An 11050-nucleotide genomic window follows, 5' to 3' on the forward strand; every position below is an offset into this window, starting at 1 on the left:
CCTACCACTCCCCATGGGACTAGTAGCAGGCAGAGAGCCTGTGCGAGTGCTTGTCCCCGCTCCCCACTCTGCCCCAACGTGGTCTTTGTGACCACCAACGTCTCCTTCACACCTTCAGCTCACTTCCCTGCAGAACAGCTGGGACTTTCCGGCATAAACCTCATCCGTTGGTTTTTTGTCCTTCTCTTTTCCATCACAGCAGGGATGTCTGAGCCGCTCCCCCTCAGGCATCAGCCAGGACTTTCAATGCTTTCCCAGCCCATGCCCTTTCAAAGCCATGGAAGCCCTTCTCCACTCTGGGTCACCCCAAGGCCACCCCAAATTCATCCACAAAGGCCTTTATCCGAAATACCAGCCCAGCCAGCGCAGGGAGAGTTCATTGCCTGTTACCCTCTTGGGAGCATCTTGGGGTTTTTGAGAACCTGAGTGCCGAAAGTGACAGGTTCTCACACTATTTTCAGCCCCCTCCGAAATCACAAAGTCCCCGGGAGGAGCAGCTCCCTGTGCTCCAGCGGGACCCTGCCCCGGTGGCCCAGGAGCTGTTAAGAGCCACTCACTATCGCAGGCGCAATCGTGCCCTTCTTTGGATTGAGTGAGTTGTTATCACATCCCTGACAGGTTCCCCGGGGTTGAGAATCCATCCCGACACCAAGATATGTTGGGAACAGGAGCAAACTATAAACAGAGATGAACCAAAAGCAAATCTCTGAGATGTGAATTGAGATTGTTTAAAACCCAAACCTGCTTTTTGCACACAGATTTCTTCCTTTCACTAAGTGATTTACACCACACTTACCCTTGAGCCCACAGGGACTAAAATATCTGCATTCCTCTCCAAAATGCATGGCATCTTTTTAACAGGACTTTGTTTGGAGCTTGCTCCATGCGCCGATAATGCTGGGAGTTTGGCATGCAGAGAGTGCCAGGAGAGATGAGTCCTGAATGTGCAACCACGACAGCCTGCTAGACTTTATATATATATATTTGCATACACACATACATATATACATATATGCATGTGCGTAGGTAATAATAATGTATGCATGTGTGCACATAATAATTCTGCATTAAAGCTCCTTTAACCAAAGAAACCTGAGGAAGATGCACGGCAGACTGTAAAACCGAACCAGTTCAAAATATTATGTGAGAGATTGCAACACTCCAAACAAAATGCAAGATGTTACTTTAAAAGAAGCAGGCTTGGGCTTTTGAATTTATGTAACCTAAACTGATTTTGTCTGTTTGAAATTGTTGTTGCGTGTTGGGAATCTCAAAGAGGCGAGGAGCAAAGCTGCAGACGTTTCCTTTGGAGTCCAAGATTACAAGCCCCTTTACTTCTTCTTGCAGCTCCAAAGCTGTTAATGGTTTGCTTCATTTTATTAACAGGAGACGAGAAAAAAAAAAATTCCTCCTCGGAGCATGTGTGAGGTGACAAGTTGGATAATAACAGCTCCTTTGGAAGCTTTTATAGTACATTAGGCAAACATAGTGGATGTTTATAGACTTTTAAAAATGCTGATTATATAAAAACGCATTTATAGCCTTCTAAAATACCAAGCTACTGTAATATAAATATTTCCAATAATTAAAAACTAAAAATGCAGATTATTGACCCAATTGGAGCATTTTTTGTATTGATTTCTGGTTTTCTTTGGGCCAAAATCTGATCTTGAACCAAAAGAATGGACAGTACCCTGTGATAAGAGTCAGGTCAATCGGTTATTCCGTGTCCTGCAGAAGATGCTGCACTTTCCTGGGATGAAGCCAGACTGACTGAACCATGCACCCCATTCACCCTCCCATCACCCCCAAACACCTCCAGCTCAAGGAAGCTCCTGGAAAAGCCAGGCACCACTCAGCAACCTGCTGGCCCAGCCACCTTCCCACCTCGCTGGTAGGAGGAGGCTCTTGGTCACCTAGTGGTTGGTCTTCCTCTGTTCTCCATAAGAACTTGTATGAATAAATAATTTTTTATTGGCACAGAAGCTTGAATGTGGCTCTGTCCTGTTCCTGGCTGATAAGGTTGCTGGTGATGTGCCTTCTCTCTTCTTTGTCTCTTTTTCTTACTTTGACCCAAAATTCCATCAGTAGGTAGAATTAGCTTTTGCCAGTGGTAGTTGTCTCAACACAGATAAATTCTTTCTGAAAATTAAGGTCTTGACAAGTTGACTCATCCCTACCAAAACCCACATATTCCAAACACCTAGTGAAAAGATGAGTTGTTCTTTATTTCATAAATTTTTCTTCGCTTTGTCCTTTATTAATGAGTGGGAAAGACCAGCTAGGCTTTGGAGCTGCCTGCAAAGTTCCCTAAGTCAGCATGAGATCTGGCTCTTATATCACACGACTATAACACCTGATATATAGTTTGACCCAAAAGAAGAGTGTTTATTTCAGTTTCATCTTCCTGAAGCTAATTTTCTTCCTTTTGGTAATTTAAGTTCATTTTCTTAATAAAAAGCACATTTTTTTGGCGCAGGGTCCCACCTCTCCGTTAACTGAGCCCATTGAAAAATTTCGCGTTACTTGAGAAAATCTCAGCCCCGCCAGCAAAGACCGACCGAGGGAAGCAGCTGCCTGCAACGCTCCCATCACATGAAAGCAGCAATTGCATCACCATTTTGTAACATAATGGTGCTTAAAAACACCTCTCCTAACTTCTCCCAGAGGCCAACTCCAGCCTTTTCCAATGGACATGGATATAACATGTGTGACATACAATTCATGTGGATATGATGCAAAAGGTGCTTTTTTTTCCTGCCCGCCCCCAAGCCTTTTCCTTTTGTTTGGTGTTTCTGGCAAGAGAAAGAAAATAAAATTCTTCCCTCTCAAAATCCTAATGTAGGACTCAGCTGAGTGATGCTCTCCCTTTTTTAATTGGGAAACTGAGGCAGGATAAGGGGTTGCTCTGCCCTGGGAGCAAGGGCACAGCCCTGGCTGCTTCCCCACATCCTCCCGGTGAGCTCAGCCACCTCCGGGGCTTATCAGCATCTTGCTGTTGGAGGATGAAACAGTGACATTAGAGATAACTCAGCCAATTACCCACCAGCTGACTCGAGTTCATTCACATGTTGCGGGCTTTTTTGTTCAGCAAGATGTAAAGGCTGCTTTGGGTTTTTCTTCGACTTTTCAGAAGTTGTGAAATACAGCCGTTGGATGCTATCGTAACAATGAAATACGGCTGTTTCACTGGCTGGCTGGGAGATTTTCAGTATCTCTATATGCACATATATGCAAAACCGGCACGTTGTTTCTGCAGTTTGCGTGTGTAATATAATGCTCTTTGTTTTGGAAGATATTTCTCTGAAGACACTAACCACCTCATCTCCAAACACAAATGTTTTTCAATTATTAGAGGTTTTTCCCCTGCATTGTTGGAGCAATATTAACAACGGGCAAAAATGCAGCAGAACAAAAGATTTTCATAGCGGTCTATCTGTTTAAGTATTTATAAAGCACCAATCTCTCAGGTACCTGGCTCCTACTGTGGTTTTAAAAGATTATTAAGCTATCATACTATAAAGGAAAGAACAAAGGACCACTCATAAATTTAACCGAAACAACCATATTTTCTAATCTGTGTGATCTCTCTGAAACCTGGGATCTTCTTTTGTGTCAGGGACATTTATGTCTTCTCCGATGTCCTTCCAACAATAAGCATTCCAGCAACAGAGATCACATTATATACTGTGGTTTTGTTTGTGGCAGAACAAAATTAAATGAGTACATAAATTACTCTGCTCCTGGAATAAAGAAACAAGCAAAAGAGCATTTTTTTTTAGAGTGGCTTTTTTTTTTTTTTTCTGATAGGATGAGTTAGATTTCCTGAAACCATGTGCAAATTAAAAAGTTCACAGTTCAGGCTTATTGTGAAAGCTAAATCTCAGCCTCATTTTGAGAGGCGGTGTATTTAGGAAGACACATTTGGATTTGTGTAAGAACTTGTAATTGGTTTCCCACATCTTCCCTGAGCGAGCACGCCTCCCGCTCCCTCCCAGATTAACATTGGTGGTGCTTAACAGCAAAAAGGACACTCGTGGCTTGGTGCACGCTACAGAAATATCTCCTGACGTTAATGGAGCACTGCAGCATTTCTCTGCAAAGACCTGCTACCTTGAATAACTCATAGCTGAAATGCAGCGGTGCCCTTTGCGCCCCCAAATGCAGCCTGCTGCAGGGTACCGTCCTCAGTGAGGTTTTGAGGAGCAAGAAGAGCATCCTTGGAAGGATGAGGCCTGTGGCAGGGCCACCCGTGGAGATGGTCCAAGCCCCCTTGAGCACCTCCACACCACCCCACTGAGCATGAACCTGCTCTCAGGCTTCTTATCAGGCTCCTCCATGGCAAATCTCAGGCCAGGAGTACCTGGGGTCACTGCTGATGGCTGGCCAGAGCCAGGGTTGGACAAGACAGGATTGGAAGCAGAGGAACTGTGGAGGATGGGAGAGAAGCCAGATCAGGAACTGACATGAGAGATGTGCAGGCTGGTGGGAGAAATGAAGTGCTGGAAGGGCCCTGTGCTTTTTTGCTCAAACACATCTTTTCCGTGTGTACGGGATAAGGTAACAAGATGCATGATTTATTTAACACAGAGAAAGCAGCTGTTCAGAGGAAGTGTGGGAGTTTTTAGGCAATCATGTTCAGTTCCTGAGGAGTCCCATTTACAAATGCTCACTGCTTCATTTTACCCCCTCCCTTCCTCTCATTTGCCTACGGTTGTCTCCCCATCAGGCTGTGCTGCACAGATGCTTTAGGCTCTCACTCAGTCTTTACTTCTGGCTTCACTTCAATTCCCTGAAGTTGTTGGGACTGCCTGGCTTTGAATGTCACCCCACCACCTTTATCTAATCCTTGACACTCTTTCTGAGTTTCTGACATCTGAGCTAAGGAAATCCTGCAGCACTGTGCCGAGGGTGTTAAAAATGAGCAACCTGCTGCAGCCAGGGGCATGGGTGAGGTTCCACTGCCTGCCCAGGAGCAAGCGAGACATCCTCTGAGGGACCAGTGCCAGCAGCTTTGTACCTGATGCTCTGCTGAACCAAGCCCTTGCTCAGATCAGCCACTCTCTACAAATTCAGCTTTCCTGCAAGGTCTGTGTTCCCCCCCCGAATATATTACACAAGACTTGTGCTGCTGGATGGGGTCAACCTCATCCATAAGGTTAATATCTCCTTCTCTTTTGTCCAGGGCTGGGAATGAAACCGCATCACTTCTCGATACAGTGTCGGTGGTGCAGAGATCACCAGCTCACCAGCGTTTGAGGCTCGGGAGTCGCCCTGGGAAGCATGGCACGTACCCTCAGCCCTTCTGCAGAATTTCTAAGAGGTCTGGAATTAACTGTTCTCCTGCAAGTAACTCACTAATAGACGTGATTAGCAATTAAGAAAAACATTATTATCTGTCACATGGGATTGAGGAAATATTCATTGCAAGCTTGTGCGTGACAGTGGTAGGAAAAGGGTGCAGGAAGGCTAAGAAAATATCAGTAAGACAATGTCAAGGAGGTTGTCATAGGCAAAAACATAATGATGGGAGAGTAAGCCAACAAGATGATCCATGAAAGATGGTAATGAACGGCAGTGCCAGCCAGCAGAGTGTGCGCCGTGTTGCACTTACAGAAGGTAATTTATCATCAGATATGGGTAAAAGTTCTTCTGAAAGATCCAAGAATCCTTTGATAAGTCAGGAAAAAAAACAACAAAAAAAGCATAGGTGAAGCGGTGAGCAAAATTAATTTAGCAAAACAAGGTGCTCTGTACTCATCGTGATAGGCAGTTCAAAAATTTGCTGTTCTTCTTAATCTCTGCCTTGTGCAGAGCTTTCACAGCGGTCTAAAATATCTGAGGAGATTTTAATGCAGTCCCTGCCCCTGCCAGACCTTCAACAGCAATTAGGCACCAACCCATGCAGACAGATAGGTGCTTGGTAACATTTCCAAAAGCACAAGCAGTGAATTAGATGCTTACTTACGGCAAAGCACTTCTGAAATTCAGCTGAACTTCCTCCCACATCCTAAGACACCCAAGTATCTTTGGAAATCTACTCCTTCCAGGCACACTGCTGTGCCTCCATCTAAGCACAATGTACCTGAACTAGCTGTGACCAAAGCACTTCTGGAAGAGCCATGTCAGAGATGCCATGCTGAGAGATGGTCAGATGGCATCTAGACCGCACCTAGACCCTGGTCAGGTATCTCCAACTGCAGCTTTCCCAGACTACTGGGACACAACAGCTTGATGGGAGAAATTTGGTGCTTGCTACATTTCAAACTTACAGCTACAGCCCTAGTTCCTTTTCCCTAAAAAATATGGAACCAATATAAGGGAAAGTAAATGGTATTTTTTCCTCAAGCTGCAAAAGTTGGGTTAGTTTTCCATGCTCAGGCTGCATCAGGATGCAATACAGTCAAAAATAACTAATTTCCTCTTGGGATTGTTGGAATAATTGGAGCTCTTTAGGAAGGACACAAGTAACCCTTAACCATGTTCTGACTGAAAAGTATCATCTCATTTAAATTGTAAAGAAATTCCCTTCTGGAACACATCTGGAAATGAAGGCTCTAATACAAATCTTGTTAAACCACCTGGCATTGAAGCCAAACCTAAGTAGGCTGTTTTTTGTTAGGACATACCCCTCATGCATCATGAGCTTATGGTGTCACTGACAGGCTTTTGCCCATTCCTTTTGGTCATGCTTCTCTATTTATTTAACATTAGCCAATTTATTCAAGTGTAAGTTAAGAACCAGTGGATTATAATAAATATTTATTGAAGTTTAACAAATCTGTAGGACCTGTATGTATATTAATCCTCATTATAAGTGCTGTCAGTTGCCACTTAACCTACAGTAGCTGTCTTCCAAATTTATTATATTAAATACATATTTGAGATGACTAATTTATAGCATTAGCAGAATACATTTATGTCACATCCCATACTCCCTGCCTTTGCAGGCTCCTTACAGAGAATCTCTCAGGAACCAGCCAACGCGTCCCAAAGCTGGCTGTGAAATGGACATTGTGAAAAGTCCACCGACCACCTCGTAAAACAGGAGTCCAGAGATCAGCAGACCCAAAACCTGTGGAGGACACTGCTAAAGCCAAAAGTCTCCTTGGAGGCTGAAGCGGGAAGCAGGTGCCACAGCCTTCTCCTTCATGGGGCCATTGGGAGCCCATGCCTTTGCCTCAGCCACATGTTTTGCTGGAGTCTGCTAGAAGTCAATGACCTTCTGTCTGCTACTCCTTCCATGAACATGGTTGAATTTGGCTTTCAGGTTCAAAACGTACTTAAACACCCATAGATCATGAATGCCTAATCTACCGTTCTTTAGGAATCCATGTCAAGAAGCCTGAGGGTCCTGATCCAAAACTCACTGCAGCCAATAAAAGGCTCATTTTGATGCCACTGACACAGAGCCAGATTTTCTAACAAGTCCTGTCGCTAACAGCACCTGTGGTTTTTGCACACATCTGACTTGGGCCTGCAATTTTCTGAGCAAACACTGGATCTCTCTCCTTGATTTTTGTGCTTGAATCGACCATGCACCACAGTGTGTGTGCAATGAGGTGTGTGCCCATTCGAAGGCAGAGGTGAGGTGTGTTGTTCTGCAGTAATGGCATGGTAACTCCATTAGAAATAATGGTAATTATATTGTGACTCACCTTAACGCTACCACATTATTTCCTAATGACTGTTCAGTTAATTCATTTTTATTGGCTGTGTCTTGGAATGGAGCTTTGGAGTGTGCTACTAATGCGCTGGAAATTAAGAGTGTACACGGGCCTGTGGGGTGATTTGTACCCAGCTGCATATTGGTGCTCCTGCCTATAGCAAAGAGATTGTGAAATCAAAAGGGATTTATGCAAGGAATAGGAGATGCAGCCCTACCATGGGTCGGTCAGTAATGTCACCTTTGTGGAGAGGCAGTGGGAAATGCAAACAGGGCTCCTGCTGCAAAGAGCTCCCTGGAAATCTCAAGTAGGTGTCATTGGATGCAGGAAAAGTAGAGCAGCAAATGAATCATTGTCTGGTTTGTAGGGGAAGGTGACTGGGAGACACACTGGCTGCATGCACCAAGAGAAACTGCTTAGGTCTGCCCAAGCTGCAGCCCCAGTCTGCCTGGCTGAGAAGGTCCTAACCTTCTTTATTAGCTGTTGCACTAATGGGAGATAACGACCAGGCTCTTGGCTGAAGCTGGAGCCTTCCCTCCTGCTTCTTTGTTTACAAGGAAAGGTCTCCTTTCCTCTGTTGTCTTTGTGGTTCATTATGACTGTAATTTATTTGGGGATAGTGTTTTTGCAAGGTGCAAATTACCTCCCTCCAGGGAGGACCTGGCTACAGAGCAGAGTCTCCACCTTCCCGTTTTGGAGCTCTCCAGCCATCCAGACTGATCACCGCAGGTATTTTTAGAAGGTCATTCTGAAGCAGTAATTTCATCTAGTGATTTTATCTCTGCCTTTTAGCAAATATTGTTATTTTTTTCCCCTGCTGTTTCAGATGGTGACAGGTTTTAATGTCAACATCAAATTACCCCATATTTCTCAGCCCAGTTCCTGAGCCAGGACCTCTGCTGACACATGGAATCACACTGGTTGTCATTCTCGGCAGAGGGACCAAGACGGTGTGAGCCTGGATGAATAAATTTCTTTCTTCCCTTTAGAGGTGGTCCCTCGAGACCATTTTTTCAAGCAGAGGGATTTTCCACTCTGCAGGACAAACAGTGCCATTCATAGAAAAAATATGGTAATGGAAGGGAGCTTTATGCCAGAATCTCTCTGCATGTGTATCAGCCTCAGCAGCAATGACAGTGCAGCTAGAGCAACAGGTTGCTTCAGCTAGCCAGGCTTGGAAGCTGCAGAAGCAGAAATGACTGTGTTTCTACAGACCCTAACAAAATAGAGCTCTTTTCTTTCTCTTTTGGCAGAGTGTCATTTTCCCCTTAAGAAAAAAAAATAAATCCAGATTTCAAATACCTATCCCATTTAATAACAGCTATTTTAAGGTAGGTCAAACCTGTGGCCTGAAAATCCTTGACAGTGTCCCTTTGATATATTCCATTAGCCAACAAAGGGTTTGATGTAAACTGACATACATCTTTTAAAGGAGCAAACTGGATTGCGACAGCTGATAATCTCATTTTGTTGAAGGACTTCTATCACGTTACCTTTAGCTTGAGGCTGAGGTCTCCAGCAGGAGTTGGAGAAGCAGCAAGTTGCTGAGGAGCACTGCCCCAGGGCAGGTTGGAGCATGGGGACCATGGCAAGCCCAGAAGCCACATCTCATGGGGCAGCAAAGCATAGCGATGCTTCTGAAATCCCTGCAGAGAGAGTCAACCAGTCACCCAGCTAGGAGCTCACTTAACCCAACGTAGCTTAATTCTCCTCTTATTTTCATATTGGTGAGAACAGTACCTGGAGGCAGTCACAGGTGGCTCAAGAAAGACTGAGTTAGTTCTTTCTGCAAGGTCAAAGAGAGCCAAGCAGGCAAGACAACATTGCCCTGCACCACAGCTCCATCCAGGCAGCGTGAGAGATGACCCAGCCCTGATGGTGTGGTGCAGACATGGTAGGTGGCCAAGTGGTGATAAACTTCTGACGGCAAGCTCAGGCTGCGCCTGCCCAACCCTGCCCAACCCTGCCACCCATCTCTCTTCCCAATGCCGCTGTAAACAATGCGTCTTGGTGCTGCTTTCCCCATGCAGGAAGGTGCCCTGATGGAGGCAAAAGGACTGGAGGACATCGTTGGTCCTTCCAGCAGTCATGAAGTCAACAGGTACCACTATTGGCAGTGACAGCTCCTCACTGTGCGGGGCCTTGTACCACCCGCGGTGGCGGTACATGGTTTTCATGCCACTAATGGGACATGTACCTTGATTCTGGAGCCTTTTTCCAGTACTTGGAGCACTATTAACAAATAATTTTGTCCAACATGTCCTAAAGGTATTAGTTACATTTACTGTTCTGCCAAATAGCTGTTCCTTTCTGGTTTGGCATGTAGCATCTCATTCAGGAGAGAAAATAATTGTCTGACTCAATAGCTGATCTATTATCTACCCAATGATGGTTTCCCTTTTTGAAAACTGATGATCGATCAGTTACATTAAGGATCACTAGGTGTAATATGTTTACCACATATTATATTTATTCCAGCATGGGAGGAATGCATTAGGCTTCATAACATCCAAAGGGGATATTTCTGATGTAAAACTGGGCTGTATTAATGAGACTACCCATCAAAATGGATGGGTCAAATTAAAGTACAACAAATTGCAGACTCCTGCTTAAAAGTCACACCAGAACCTCCAGCCTACATTATCTGTAAAATTCAAACTGAGCCCATTTTTGGCTCAGACATGTTTACATTCTTCTTGAAAAATATATTAAACTGCATTTAATGCTATTCATGTAAAAGGTTGTATTATTTTTTTTCTTGATGCCACACAAGATGACTGAACCTCGAGCTCAGGACTTCAAGATACTACTGTAATTCAAATATTGATATTATCTCTGCAAGCTAGGTCTGGGCATGGAAGCAAAGCCTTTCCTCTTTTCCAAAAGAATCACAGTGATTTAGGAATCATTTCACCTCCTTTTGTTACATTTCAAGTTTTACATTATATTTTAATAAGTCTGTCACACAGTACAGACAAAAGGATGTTCAGCTTCTGCTGTAATTAAAGAAAATGGATAACATCAACTCAGCAGATTTCAATGATCTTGCTTTCACCGCCCCAAACGCCACATACTGGACTAAAACAAAGTCAGTCTCCAGGCTGCTGCTCTCAGGAGGATTTATCTCCCCCAGCTTCGGCTTCTAAAGATGGGCACTAAGTCAATCATTCAGAGTCTCACTGTAGGATAATTTGTCCCATGCTAGCTTAGCCACCTGTGTTAAGCCTATTAATTTCTTCTGCAGTAGCTCTGGGAGCAAACTGGGCAGGAGGTCGGTAACATATCTCCAGCAATGGAAGAACTATCACTTTGATGTATCCCAAGAAAATCCCATGGGAGAATTATGCTTTTGGTGTTCCCATTAGCATCTCTGGCCAGTATCC

Source organism: Strix aluco, chromosome 17 (assembly GCF_031877795.1).
Source record: "Strix aluco isolate bStrAlu1 chromosome 17, bStrAlu1.hap1, whole genome shotgun sequence".
NCBI lineage: Eukaryota > Metazoa > Chordata > Aves > Strigiformes > Strigidae > Strix > Strix aluco.